Source organism: Saccopteryx bilineata, chromosome 1, assembly GCF_036850765.1.
Source record: "Saccopteryx bilineata isolate mSacBil1 chromosome 1, mSacBil1_pri_phased_curated, whole genome shotgun sequence".
Classification (NCBI taxonomy): domain Eukaryota; kingdom Metazoa; phylum Chordata; class Mammalia; order Chiroptera; family Emballonuridae; genus Saccopteryx; species Saccopteryx bilineata.
This window is the reverse complement of record NC_089490.1, coordinates 43,474,667-43,490,205: the sequence shown is the minus strand read 5'-3', so window position 1 is coordinate 43,490,205 and position 15,539 is coordinate 43,474,667. Positions and strand designations below refer to the sequence as shown.

The 15,539-nt window shown below is 34.3% G+C and overlaps 1 protein-coding gene across 1 annotated transcript in view; it reads right to left on the bottom strand.

Moving 5' to 3' along the window:
- COL19A1 (collagen type XIX alpha 1 chain) overlaps positions 1 to 15,539 on the bottom strand; it is a 329,506-nt gene that overhangs the window by 195,501 nt on the left and 118,466 nt on the right. The gene's annotated exons all lie outside the window — the stretch shown is intronic.

Genomic DNA, 15,539 nt, shown 5'->3' with positions numbered 1-15,539 from the left:
TAGATTTAACTATAGTAAATTGTTTTATAAAGACTTATTCTGCCAAACAGCAAAAATACGACATAAAGTACTTGGTAAATAATTATTATTATATGCTTTAACTTGCTGTAACTCTACTTTATAAATTTTATAAAGTAAAGTTACTTCCCTACTTTATAAATCACCATTACTGTGGAACTGGTGGGTGGTTAGAAAATTTTACTACTAACAGAGATACAAAAGTGGGCAGTAGGTATAAAAAGGTTGACTACCCCTGCTCTAAAGTTACAAATGTTCAAAATGGCTACTAATAGCATTGTTGATGACACACACCAATATTGACATATATTTTTGTTTGATTACCATGTAAATGATATATACTTTAATTGGTATGTCCTGAATATCTATAGTATAGTCAATTTTTTAAATACCTATTTACTTATCTACTTAACTGTAGTCTTAGAAATAACACTGGAAAAAAAATCCCAGTGATAATAAAAAAAACAACAACATAGTATATCTGTATTTCTGCAAAGCAGAAGCCAAAGCCGGTCACAAGGCCTCTCAGAGTAGAAACAGAAATACAAGCCAGGATATATTATTATTGGTGAGTATGTATGTAACTGGCAGAGGAATGGTACCCAGTGGATAGATCTGTCTCACTCTCTCCAACCTATCAAGCCCTCTTACTCTTGGCATTATTAAAAATTCTTTGTTGACAAATCTTCACTCATTGTAACATGTTTAGCATCATCCCCAGCCTCTACTCATTTGAGGCCTGTAGTCAGCCTCTCTCCCCACCCCTTCTTCCCTCAATCCTGAAAAATAAATTTTTCTCCAGACATTGCCAAATTTCTCATAGAGGGCAAAATTGCTTCCAGTTAAGAACCACTACTTTATTATGTACTGTGAAGTTATACGTAACAAATTCATAGTATGAAATATTACAACAGACTGAAACAATATGCTATAATAAATAACATGTACTTCATTGAGATTAAATGTGAAAACCTGTATTTAAGTTAAGTCTGGATGGATTCAAGAGCCCAGTTAAAAATAAGAATAATAAAGGAGCAGAAGAATATAGAAGTAACATAGCTCAGAGCTCACGGTAAGATGTCTCTAAGTGCGGAGCCAAGAGAAGAAATTCATAATAGAAAAAATTATATATATGACAAAATATTAATGATATACTTATAAGGCAACAATAAATATTATAAACTAAAAGGCAAATGACAAAATGGGAAAAAGCATATGGTGGCTTACTAGTTAACAGTCAGAGATTTTATCATTCATAAGAAAAAAAATAATATCCCAACTGGTAACTGAGCAAAAAATACATCAGGTAATTTATGACAAGGAATAAAAAAGAAATGCAAAATGACAATAATATTTTAATTGGTATTAATTCACCAGGTTATGTATTGGGACTAGCTGAGCGTGAAGCATCTTTATTGTAAATTCTATAATTCTTAGGGAAAAAAAAGCAGTGGAAATTTAAATCTAGACACCCCCACCCACCTCCAAAATTTTCAAGCATTGCATACTAAATAAATCCTAAACAAAAGAAAGTTGACAACAGTAAGCAGCCATTCCCTTTTTCTCCACTGAGAAGAAAATGAGCAAAAGTCAGCATTATGGATTTAATCTAGAATTGAAGAAAATTTATTTGCCTCAGAGGATGTTAGAAAGTAGATGCATTTAGATGATTTCTCTGTGTTTGAATAAGTTCAAAAGCAGAAAAGATCCAAAAAAACAAAACTAACAGAACATCTCTGGAGATTTCTTTGAAGATATATTAAATCATGCTAGACTGATGGAAACAAAAATGCAATGCCAACCAAAGGAAAGAGAATAACTGTGAATTAGATTACATTTAAGATTTTCCTAATGCCTATTTCTTTGAAACTAATTCAAAACTATATAAAACGTTCATGTCTTTCCAAACAAAGTAGCAGAGCTTTAGTATTCAAACTATTACATTCAGGTAAGTAATAAAACCTTTTCATAGAGTTTGAATTAATCCCTTATTATTCACAAAGCAGGTAGTTACTAGCATCACTAATGTTTCAATAGATACTAACAATAATATACTAGCTTCTATTCTATATGCCTTATACATGCCAGACTCCATGCTAAATGTTTTATATTGTAAAGACTGGTTTTTTTATGTGAAAGGAAGGGAGATAGACAGACTCCCATTTGGAGGTTCCACCATCAACCCCCATTTGGGGCTGATGCTCTGCCCATATGGGGCCAGTGCTTGCAACTGAGCCATTTTTAGCACCTGAGGTAGAGGCTCCATAGTGCCATCCTCAGATCCTGGGGCCAACGTACTTGAATCAACTGAGCCATGGTTACAGGAGGAGAAGAGAGAAAAAGAGAAAAAGGGGAGGAGGGGGATAAGCAGATAGTTACTTCTCCTGCATGACCTGACAGGGAATCGAACTTGGGACTTCCACATGCAGGGTTGATGCTCTACTGATGAGACAACTTGCCAGTGTTTGTCAGGACTCTTTACTTCTAGCAATAATTACAAGTGGACATTCTCATCCCCATTTACTGATAAATGAAAAGCTCAGAGGACATATGTATAATATAACTTTCCCATGGTCAAAGAACTCCTCCTATTATCCTAAATTATGTATTTGCTCAACTATTTTGATTCTATAGGACTTTCATTCAATCAGTCCAATTTGACTTTGTACCACATGCCCTAAGCCTACTTCAGATTTCAGCTCAACATATGGAGTCTTGGATGCTATCACCATTTCACCTCAAGCTCAACTCTTCATCCTAGCTTTGTTTTTGTGCCTCTGGAATTTTTCTGAAGCTGGAGTATTTATTCATCCCTAGAAAGGCAGCCTGGAAGGGGCTGCAGGCGATACATGTAAGGTCCCTGGAAGCAGTCTTCCACTGAAGGGTGAAAGGAGTGGGTGGATTAATGTGTCAGTGTCCTAGCCTACAGAGACAACTGCAAGGCACATTCCACATACATAGTTCCTCAAAGTGTCCCCAGCACAACTCAGTCCCAGTTTGCTATGATGACAAGCAGCTAAAAAGACACCCTTGTATTAACTTTTTTTTGTTACCTGACTTATTCTCCCCGTTCCCTCACACCTGTTTCTTGAGATCCCTCTTAAATAAAGTACCTGCACCAAGCATTGTCTTGAAACTTATTTCAGGGAAACCCAAATGAAAATGATGTCCATCAGACCCCAGTGCCTTCACTTTGGGCCATACTCATGACCTGTCACTTCAGCTGCTCTTCTCACTTCTCTAAACACCCTGCATCTTCTCTGTCTCTCTGATGGCACCAACCTCAATGAATCCAACTATCCACCTTCTCTTTGTTTCTAGGCTGTTGACTAATTTTAGAGAAAATTATATAATTGGGCAGTCAAGTACTAATTATAATTTCATGATCACTAACTTCATTCTAAGTAATTAAACTACTCTATTCCCTTCAAATCTTTGGAATTAGGACTTCTGCTTTTACTCTCAGATAACCATGCTTCTTACAAAGAAACAGAAGGCATCCAACAGGCCTTCCCTTAATGCCTTAAAATCTATGAATTCACTTACATCTTTACCATCATTTCCTCCATCCTTATACATGAAAGAATTGTTTCATTTTCTGTTTAATGCTTATCCCTTAACCTATGCTTTCAATCCCATCTTCTTCTTTCTCCTAATGCAATTTATGTTTAAATTTATGACATTTCTACTGAATCTTCAACATCATTCCAACTACTCATTTCTTTCCAACTATAGTGAAACATGCTGTTGAATCCTCTATTAAAACAAAAATCCCTCACCTGCATCTCCTATCAGTTTCTGCTTCATCTGTCTCCTCCTATTTTCAGATAAACATATTAAAACAGACTTCCCATATTTTGTGACTGCATTCTATTACCTCTCACTCACTTCAAAGTCCATCCCAGGCTAACCTGTACTCACCTTGCTCCTCAAAAACTGCTAATACTAAGGTCTCAGGTGACCATCTACAGCAGTGGTCCCCAACCGTTTTTGGGCCACGCACCGGTTTAATGTCAGAAAATATTTTCACGGACCAGCCTTTAGGGTGGGACGGATAAATGTATCACGTGACTGAGACAAGAGTCAAGAGTGAGTCTTAGATGGATGTAACAGAGGGAATCTGGTCATTTTTTAAAAATAAAACATTGTTCAGACTTAAATATAAATGAAACGAAAATAATATGTTATTTATTCTTTCTCTGCGGACCGGTACCAAATGGCTCATGGACCGGTCCCGGTCCGTGGCCCAGGGCTTGGGGACCACTGATCTACAGCATTTGATATCTATCTATCTATCTATCTATCTATCTATCTATCTATCTATCTATCTATCTATCATCTTTTTTTTTTTTTTAACTTCCATCCTCCAAGCACTACTTGTTTGCTAGTTCACTATTCTATTTGGTTTTTATTTTAACTTTTATTACCACATTGTCTCATTCTCTTTTTTGCTGGTCCTCTAAGTATTGCTGGTCCATAAGGATCTGTCCCAGGTTCTTATGTTTTTCCCTTTCAATGGACTTTTCCTAGGCACCTTCTTCACTTTTACAGGTACAGCGACAGTTTATATGCTAATGACTCTCAAATTCCTACTTCCAGTCTAGATATCTTTATTTTTACTCATTGTATTAAGGTATAATTTATACATCAAAATGTTGGAAAAAAATGTTGATATTTTACATGTACAGTTCCATGAGTTTTAGTACATTTACATAACTGTCTACCACCAGAATTCAGGATTAAACACTTCTATCACCCAGGATGTCTCTTGTGCCCGTTTGGAGTCAGTGGTCTCTCACTTCTGTAGCCCCGACAACCAGTGATACACTTTTCGTCTCTATAGTTTTGTTTTTTTTTCTAAAAATTTCATATGAATAAAAATCATACAACATGCAGCTTTTTTTGGTCTGGCTTCCTTGAAGAAGCATAACGCTTCTGAAGTTTACCTATGTTTTTGCATGGATAGGCAGCTCATTTCTTAGTTCTGAGTAGTATTCTTTGTATAGCTATACCACATTTTATTTATCAACTCACCAATATCTTGTATTTAACTATTCTAAATATTAATGCTGCAATGGACAATGACATACATGTGTTTCTGTGGACATTTTTTTAAAAATTTCTCTTGGGTAAATAAATACCTAGGAGTATAATTGCCAGAACACATAATAAATACATGGTTAACTTTTTAGGAAACTTCCAAGCCTTCAAAGTGCCTATATCATTTTACATTACCATCATCAATGTATAAAGGTTTCAGATTTCTACTAATCCTCACCAACAGTTGGTATTGTCAGTCTTTTTTTTTTTACAGCCACTATAGTGGGTGCATAGTGATATCTCATCGCAGTTGTAATTCATATTTTCTTAATGATTTTTCATGTCTTTATTAGGCATTCACTTATCCTCTCAGATAATGTCTTTATTCAAATCTTTTGCCCATTTTAAATTAATCTGCCTATCTTATTATCGGGTTATAAGAATTCTTTACATATTATTTAAACAAATTCTTTATATATTATTTACCAGATATGTGATTTGCAAATATTTGCTCACAGAATATAGTTTGTAATGGTAGTTTTAAACTTTAACTTTTTTAACATCTTAATGGAGGCATAATTGACATACAATAAACTACACATATGTAATGTGCATAACTTGGTAAGTTTTGACATATGTATGTGTCCATAAAATCATCACTATTAAATTAACAAACATTTCCATAGTTTAAAAAAAATTTTGTGTTGCATTTTCTTAATGACTTATATTGAACATTTTATAGGAGAGTGTCCATTCAAATCACTTATTCATTTAAAGTTCTTATTGTTTAGAGTTATTTATATATTTGAATAAAAACCCTGTATATTTAATTTGCAAAGATTTTCTCCAAATATGGCTTGTTTTTTCCAAAAAAAAGAGACATTTTAAATTTTGATAAACTCTGATAAACTCTAATGTATCACCTTTTCCTTCATAGATTATCTTTTTGGTGTCATATCTAAGAATTTATTTATAAATAATATTAGTTTATATTAACTATATGGATAAATATACATGTACATGCTAATGTGGCAGATATACATTGAAATTTTTCTATTTTTTAAGAAAAATATTTAATTGTTGCAATAGTTTTGTTGAAAAATTATTCATTATCTGCCAAGTTGTTTTTGCACTTCTGTCAAAAGTAAGTTGTCCACATACATGCGGAGTTATTTCTGGACTCTATTCTTTTCCATTGGTCAATCTGTCTGTCTTTACACTATACTACACTTCCTTTATTATTTTATTTTATGGTAAATGTTAAAATCAGGTGGTATTACTCATTAAATTTTTTAAAGTTGTTTTGGTTGTATCAGGTCATTTGTATATCCACATGATTTTTATTTTTATTTTTTTTTAGAAGAGAGAAAGGAAAGATTTGTTAAAGATGCCTGCCGTTCTCATTTTCACAGTAGGGAAACTGAGTCTGAGTACTCCCAGCTCTGTTCTCTTCAGAACACTCCCAAAGGTAGCTCCTATCAATCTGTTCCATCCATGACTCCTGACTTTCTAAACAGATTTTTCTTCACTGGGGGAGAGATGGGGGATGATTTTTTGGAATACTAAATACAGAGGTCCATTATGGATGTCAAATTCACTAATGCATCATCTAAAATACAACCTTCTTTGATATTGCCCCTTTTGATTCTTTCTCTACCTGTTTGGTTTAATCAGAGGTTAAATCATTTTGCTAAACTTAAAGCTCTTTCTACCAAGAGCTTTAATCATGTCTCCACATAGCTTCCCCTTCACAACATAGGAGAGGATTAAAGATGAAGAGCAGCAACAGGCTGGAGGTTTAACTTAGTCCTGCAGAGAACAGCTTGACTTGCCTCAGCCAGACTAAAGCCTTTCTCCCTGCCTCTCTCTTCACAGTTGGTTCTGTACAGAACCCTGGGTTCAAAAGGGAATGTGCTAGAATATAAACTACCCGAGGACTGGGTCTGCATTCTCCGTATTCACTGGTTTATCTCTAGCTGTTATCACAGGAGCTGAACTATGGTAGTTCCTCAATTAATGATGACTGAGTAGATGCATAAATAATAGAATGGATCTTCAAAATCTGATTAAGAAAGCTTATCGCCGTTGTCCCTGAAAACTCTTTTGACTTGATGGGCCCACAGCACAAAAGTCAAAATTTCTAGAATGGCATTTTGCTCTGCTATAAACCTCAGAAAACATTCTCTGATCCTCTAGCTCTGGAGGCCATTATGGTGACCATGGGGATACATTATAAATAAAGACATAAATATAAGTATAAATGTAAATATATATAATCATAAATTCTCCTTGAATTGAAATTTAATGATATGTCCCATTAATTCTATTTTAAAGATGAAGAAAGAGGCATGAACATCAAAGTTAAGTATCTAAAGCCGCCAGTGGGCAACTTGCAGGGCAGGCAAGTAGCTTTTACTACCCAGATTTCTTCTAAGAGTAAGTGAACTACCCATATGACTTTTAGATCACATATAAGGTAATTTTGGTACGGTGGATATCCATGTAGAAATGAAAAAATAAACTGTAGTCCATAAATCTAACCTTATATGAAAATTAATTTCAAATGAACTTTAGACTCAAATGTAAAAGCCAAAACTATAAAATTTCTAGAACAAAACAGAAGAAATCTTTTGTGACACTGGGTTAGGCAAAGGTTTCTGCTTCTCATATCTTTTTCTTTCTTTACTGCCTTCATTTTATTCAAAAAATATTTTTAGCATGCCCTTTTAGTTTTTTGAGCATTTAGTTTTAAAAGGTGTTTTTTCTAGCACTTATAACATGCATCTTTAACTTATCACACTGTATTTTAGCTGATACAGACTTAATTTCAGTAACCTATGGTAAATTCACTACAATTAAGCTTCATTTCCTCCCCCTTCTGAGTGCTACTATTGTCCTATATATTATATCCATCTGTTATAAACCTCATACTACAGTGTTATAGTCTGCTTTAGGAAAGAGAATAAAAATCTGTATAGTTATACAAACATACATGCATACACATAATCTTTTACATTGACCCATATATTTATAATTTCCACTACTTTCCAACCCCCTCCTATGCATTCAAGTTACTGTCTGGCATCATTCATTTTGAGCCTGAGATTTTCTTTAGTAATTCTTATGGGTTATGCCAGCTAGCAAAAAAACATTCATTTTATTTTTTGTTATTTAGAAATTTCTTCATTTTTGCCTTCATCTTTAGAAGATATTTTCACTAGATATAGAGTTCTTAGTTGACAATTTCTTTTTTAATATGTCAGTTTCCCTACTTTCTGGTCTCTACTGTTTTTGAAGAGATATTAGCCATTATTCTTATTATGATTCCATGTACATGATGTTTTTCTCTTTGTGATTCTGAGATTTACCGTTTGTCTTTGGGTTTGTCAGTGGTTTGACTAGATGTGGTCCTCTTTGTGTTTATCCTACTCAGGTTCTAATAAGTTTCTTGGATATATAAACTAATATTTTTTCATCAAATGTTGGAAGTGTTTGGCTCTTGTTTCTATCTTTCTTTTAGGATTGTCATTAAATAAACTGGTTTCTTTAGGATCACTTCTGTGTCCAAATAGTTCAGTCATAATTCAAGGCTTTAGATTGAAGTTGTGTTCTAGCATCTCAAGTCCATAAAGCTTCCACCCTTTTTTAATCAATCTGTGAGTAGGTTGAAAAATTCATTCAATGTTTTTTTAATTGATTTAAATTTATTGTGTTTACATAGATTCAAGTGTCCCACCAAATACATCTCACCCACCCCGGTGTTTCCTCAACATCCCCCTTGCCCCTCCTAACAATATCCTCCCCCTTTCCCTCCAGGATTTGTTTTTCTGTTCTCTATAATGCTGTGTTATGTATCAATATATATAATTTCACCAATCTCTTTCCCATCTCTGATCTCATCCTCTCATCCCCTTTCCCTCTGGTCCCTTGGATCCTGCCTCTGCCTCTATTCCATTCCTCAGTTCACATTGTTCATTGGATTCATCAAATGAGTGCAGTCATATATTTTTCTTTCTCTGTCTGGCTTATTTTCACTTAACATAATAGTTTCCAGGTTCATCCATGTTGTCGCAAAAGGTAAGATTTCCTTCTTTTTCATGGCCCCATAGTATTCCATTGTGTATATGTATCACTGTTTTTTAATCCATTCATCCACTGACAGACACTTGGGCTGTTTCTAGATCTTGGCTATGTAAACAATGCTACCATAAACATGGGGGTGCATTTCTTTTTTTGTATCAGTAATATGGTGTTCTTAGGATATATTCCTAAAAGTGGATGGCTGGGTCAAAAGGCAGTTCCATTTTTAGTTTTTTGAGGAATCTCCATACTGTTTTTCACAGAGGCTGCACCAGTCTGCATTCCCACCAGCAGTGCAGGAGGGTTCCCTTTTCTCCACATCCTCACCAGCACTTATTCTATGTTGTTTTGTTGATGAGCGCCATTCTGACTGGTGTGAGATGATATCTCATTGTGGTTTTAATTTGCATTTTTCTAATGATTAGTGATGTTGAACATTTTTTCATATGCCTATTAACCATTTGCACATCCTCTTTGGAGAAGTGTCTATTCATTTCTTTTGCCCATTTTTTGATTGGACTGTTTATCTTCCTGGTGTTGAGTTTTACCAGTTCTTTATAAATTTTGGTTATCAACCCCTTATAAGATATATTGTCGACTATGTTCTCCCATTGTGTGGTGGTTTGCCTTTTTATTTTGTTCATATTGTCTTTAGCTGTGCAAAAGTTTTTTAGTTGGATATAGTCCCATTTGTTCATCCCGTCCTTTATTTCACTTGCCCATGGAGATAAATCAGCAAATATATTGCTGCGAGAGATGTCGGAGAACTTACTGCCTATGTTTTCTTTTAAGATGCTTATGGTTTCACGACTGTACATAAAAAACCATAAAGTCTCAGTCAAAACACTACTGGACCTGATAAATGAATTCAGCAAGATAGTATTATAAAATTAATATTCAGAAATCAGAGGCATTTTTATACAGCAACAATGAACTGTCTGAAAGAAAATTAAGAAAACAATCCCGTTCACTATTGCAACAACAAAAAAAGTAACTAGGAATAAATTTAACCAAGGAGATTAAAGACTTGTACTCAAAAAATTATAAAACATTGATAAAAGAAATCAAAGAAGATACAAACAAGTGGAAGCATATACTGTGTTCATGGATAGGAAGAATAAACATCATTAATATGTCTATATTACCCAAAGCAATTTATAAATTCAATGGAATTCCTATTAAAATATCAATGACATACTTCAAAGATATAGAACGCATATTCCAAAAATTTATATGGAACCAAAAAAAAAAACACACTAATAGCCTCAGCAATCTTGAAAAAGAAAAATAAAGTGGGTGGTATCACACTTTCTGATATCAAGTATACTACAAGGCCATTGTACTCAAAACAGCTTGGTACTGGCATAAGAACAGGCATATAGATCAATGGAACAGAACAGAGAACCCAGAAATAAACCCACACCTTTATGAACAATTGATATTTGACAAGGGTGGTAATAGCATACAATGGAGTAAAGACAGTCTCTTTAACAAATGGTGTTGGGAAAATTGAACAGTTAACTGCAAAAAAATGAAACTAGACCACCAACTTACACCATTCACAAAAATAAACCCAAAATGGATAAAACATAAGAATTCATTCAATTTTGCAGCCCTTTCTCTAGTCTTATTTTTTCATTTTGTCCTTTCAGATTTCTCCTGCATATGTACATGGTTTCCCAGTCATCCTTCTACCCTGTTAGATTACATATGTACTTAAAAATAATAGAAATATATTTTATATTACTATATATGAGATCAGTATGAACTTTAAATAAATTTAATTTGAGGACTATGTGATTTATATTATTCTCTGGTCTATTGGAATAGAAGAAAATCTCAGTATAGGAGATCAGAAACAAAATACATTTCTTGGATGAATTATTAAGATATAAAGATTTAATAAACTTATTATACATTTAGTTTTTCAGTAATTTAAACTATTAAAATATCTTGTTTATCATTCACTTATGAATCAATAAGTTAAGGAATATCATTTTAAGGAAAACCCCTTTTCTTAAATGTTGTAAATTAAAAAAAAACATATAGCATACTACTAACACACTTATTGAATATATAGATTACTTAACCAAAGATGCTATAAAACAGAACTTTTCTAAATAATTTCCTAATATAACAATATATGAGTTACCATTTTAATATAGCTTATAATAGATACTAATTTATTGCTTTGTTGTTACTGACAATGATGATAATGTAGTGACTAACTGATTGTGTCTCTGGCAACTAAATATATACTGAGAAACGTGATAGATTTCAAAAACTGCCAAGCTAGATCTTATCGTTCTAACTGTGATCCACTGAACTGAGTCTGGCAGGTGGGAACAGGAGGCCCGAGTCGAATAACAAGTTTGTTTCTATAGCTTTGTGAATCTACACAATCTGTTCCATTATTGGCCTTTTGGATTTTTAAATGATAAAAGCAAATAACTTCTAACCTACCTAAATAATATTGTTATAATGCTGAGATGAAAACAATTATATGTAAGGTGCTATATTGTGAATTACATTCACCCACGTTCTTTTAAAAGGGTAATTTCATACACAGAATAAATAAAAGGGGAAAGGTGAGACAACTTTATGTTCAGAGGCCAATGCCCCTGCTTTTTAAAGCCTCAGAAAGACTTTGTCTTGATAAACTTATTTGTCATGTCACAAATTGAAATTCTTTTATCTAAATGGATTCGAGCCAAGATTACTCACCTAATTGCTTTTGTGACATAAACCCAATTAAGTTATCTCTCCAAGGAGGAGAAAAAACAATCTAACAAAATAACTTCTATAAAGTCAGCTTATATCAATTTCCTTTAGTAACTAAGCATACAGATATATTAATAATTACAGATTGTAAGTTTATTTTGGTTCATATTTTGTATACAAAGTACAAATTCCCTTTCAAGAAATACACTGATATATCACAAGGCATTTCTAAGGCTTAGTTGACAGTCTATTAATTCAAGTAATTTTAAATACAAAAATGTTAGTATAAATAAATAATTCTTAGAGTTCTAAATAGCAAGAGGCAATCTTTGTTCTGATTTGATAACTAACTCATGGCATAATTCTGGTTAAACATGGTTTATGTACGCTCTAGTAATCCATTATGAAATGTCTCTCGTGTTGGCTACCCAGTTATGGTAACTCCTTGCTGTAGCAAGGAAAACCACTCATTTGTATGTAGTCAAGAATCTAAGACTCTCTCTCTCTCTCTTTTTGTAGAAATTTCTTTTTTTCTTTCTTCTTGAATTTATTGTGATGACACTGGTTCACAAAACCATTCAGGTTTCAAGTGTGCAACTCAATAAAACATCACCTGTGCACTGAATTTTGTGCCCATCACCCCACACGAAGTCTCTTTCCATCCCCCGCCCCCAGGTTTGCCCACCTCTGCCAGCCCCCACTCCCCTTTCCCTCTGGCTATCACTGCACTTTGTCTGTGTCTATGTCCATGTCTATATGGTTTTTGGCTAATTTCTTCACCTTCTTTCACGCTCCCTTCACCCCCTTCCCTCTGTTCTTGAAAGCTAGACATTTGAGAAATGTACTACTAGGCAACAGTCATTCATGTTTGCTAATATAGTCTCAGAATTCTCATGCTCCTGAGAAACTGATTGTGTGGTTCAAAGAATTGTTTGTATGACTTCTACATATACTAATACAGGGCAGTCAACTAATGCGTTCATAGAAATGGTCCCAATGTGCCAAGCTGGCGAGATAGTATGTCACAGTTCACCCCTACCACTTAGCTTAAAATTGTGGTCACTACATTAGTAATGACAAATAGTAAGACCCAAGATATTTTCAGATTAGCTGAGGGGGCAGGGTGGAGGGGAAACTGAGAGAGAGAGAGAGAGAGAGAGAGAGAGAGAGAGAGGGAATTTGATTTTAAAGAGAGGAGAAAGGCAGCAACATGGTAGAAATAATTCCTGGGAAATGTGATGTAACAAGAGGGTGCCTGTGTAGGGAAGCCAAGCCGAAGGCGATGTCTAAACAGGTGAACAGAGCATGGGCAGGGTGTGGCAGGAAGTGAGAGACGCTAATAAAAGCCCATTCCTCATTGGTCTGGTCTGCCTCTCCTAAGATGCAGATAGGCAGAGGCACACATTAGGTCTTCACACATATTTCCTGAATGAAACATCATCAGGAAGAATTTTGAGTAAAAATAATGGTATTTTATATGACAGTCCCTCCAGCTGATTTGGAACTCATGCCATATCTGTACAATGAATTTGCCAAACTGCCAAACCATCTATGTGCTGTTGTAATAATTTGCATATTATAGCAATATCTGCAACAATATTTCAGGCCTTTTTCAAAATTTTCCATTCATTTTGCTGATGAGGAAAGGAGATGAATGAAACCTTACACTCAGCAGAGAGAGACAACTCATTCTGTCATATTGCCCGGGAAAATCAGTGAGAATGACAGATCTAGAAGGAAACTCTCCCCACTCATCACAGGCAAACAGCAACGAGATCTAATGACTCACTCATGGCTATCTGTAACTCGTTTTTTGTTTGACCAGGATGCATGGACCAGAGAGTTTTCTCCTTAGTTTGTTTTGGCATTAAATCCATAAACTTTCTACAAGGTCTCATTCAATTAGAGTCAGCAAAAAAATAAAAGAATTTAACACCAGTAAAATTTAGACTTTTCAGGGCTTCAGTTTCCTTATTGAAAACTTGGTTCAATAACATCATCTAACTCTTGGCAGTATTTTGAGCTGCTGCCTGAGAAATGTGTTTATAAACTGTACATAAGTGTTACTTATTTTCATTAAATTAAAACATGTAATAAATTAATGTAAACTTATAAAACTGATTACTGTACTATGATTATATTAGAGAATATCCCTATTTTCAGAAAATATACAGTGAAGTATTTAGTGATAAAGGGCCATGATTTAAGTAATTTATTCTCAAATTATATGGAAAAATAATATATATTTGTTTATAATTATATAGTTATAGATAAATACTAGAGAGAGAAAAAATGATCTATCGTTTGATGTAAAGAATATACAATGGTTACTGTACTATTTTTTTAATTTTTAAAATATTATTATTAATTTTAATGGGGTGATATTGATAAATCAGGGTACATATGTTCAGAGAAAATATCTCTAGGTTTTTTTTTGACATTTTATTATGTTTATACCCATCACTCAAAGTCAAATTGTCTTCCGTCCCCTTCTATCTGATTTTCTTTGTGCCCCTCCCCTTTTCCCCTCTCCTCCACCCCCACCCCCTTATCCATGTCTCTGAGTCTCATTTTTATGTCCCATCTATGTATGGAATCATATAGTTCTTAGCTTTTTCTGATTTATTTATTTCACTCACTATAATGTTATCAAGTCCATCCATGTTGTTGTAAATGATTCATTGTCATCATTTCTTATGGCTGAGTAGTATTCCATAGTATATATATGTACCAAAGCTTTTTAATCCACTCGTCCACTGACGGTACCTTGGGCTGTTTCCAGATCTTCGCTATTGTAAACAATGCTGCCATAAACATGGGGATGCATTTATCCTTTTGGAACAGTTTTATGGTGTTCTTGGGGTATTTTCCTAACAGTGGGATAGCTGGGTCAAAAGGCAGTTCGATTTTTAATTTTTTGAGGAATCTCCATACTGTTTTTCACAGTGGCTGCACCAGTCTGCATTTCCACCAGCAGTGCAGGAGGATTCCCTTTTCTCCACATCCTTGCCAGCAGTTATTCTGTGTTGTTTTGTTGTTGAGAGCCATTCTGACTGGTGTGAAGTGATATCTCATTGTGGTTTTAATTTGCATTTCTCTAATGATTACTGATGTTTAGCATTTTTTCCTATACCTACTGGCCATCTGTATGTCCTCTTTGGAGAAGTGTCTATTCATTTCTTTTGCCCATTTTTTGATTGGATTGTTTGTCTTCCTGGTGTTGAGTTTTACAAGTTCTTGATAAATTTTGGTTATTAACCCCTTATCAGATGTATTGTCAAATATGTTCTCCCATTGTGTAGTTTGTCTTTTTATTCTGTTCTTATTGTCCTTAGCTGTGCAAAAGCTTTTTAGTTGGATATAGACCCATTTGTTTATCCTGTCTTTTATTTCATTTGCCCGTGGAAATAAATCGGCAAACATATTGCTGCGAGAGATGTCGGAGAGCTTACTGCCTATATTTTCTTCTAAAATGCTTATGGTTTCACGGCTTACATTTAAGTCTTTTATCCATTTTGAGTTTATTTTTGTGAATGGTGTAAGTTGATGGTCTAGTTTCATTTTTTTGCAGGTAGATGTCCAATTTTCCCAACACCATTTGTTAAAGAGGCTGTCTTAACTCCATTGTATGCTCTTACCTCCTTTGTCAAATATCAGTTGTCCTAAAGGTGTGGGTTTAA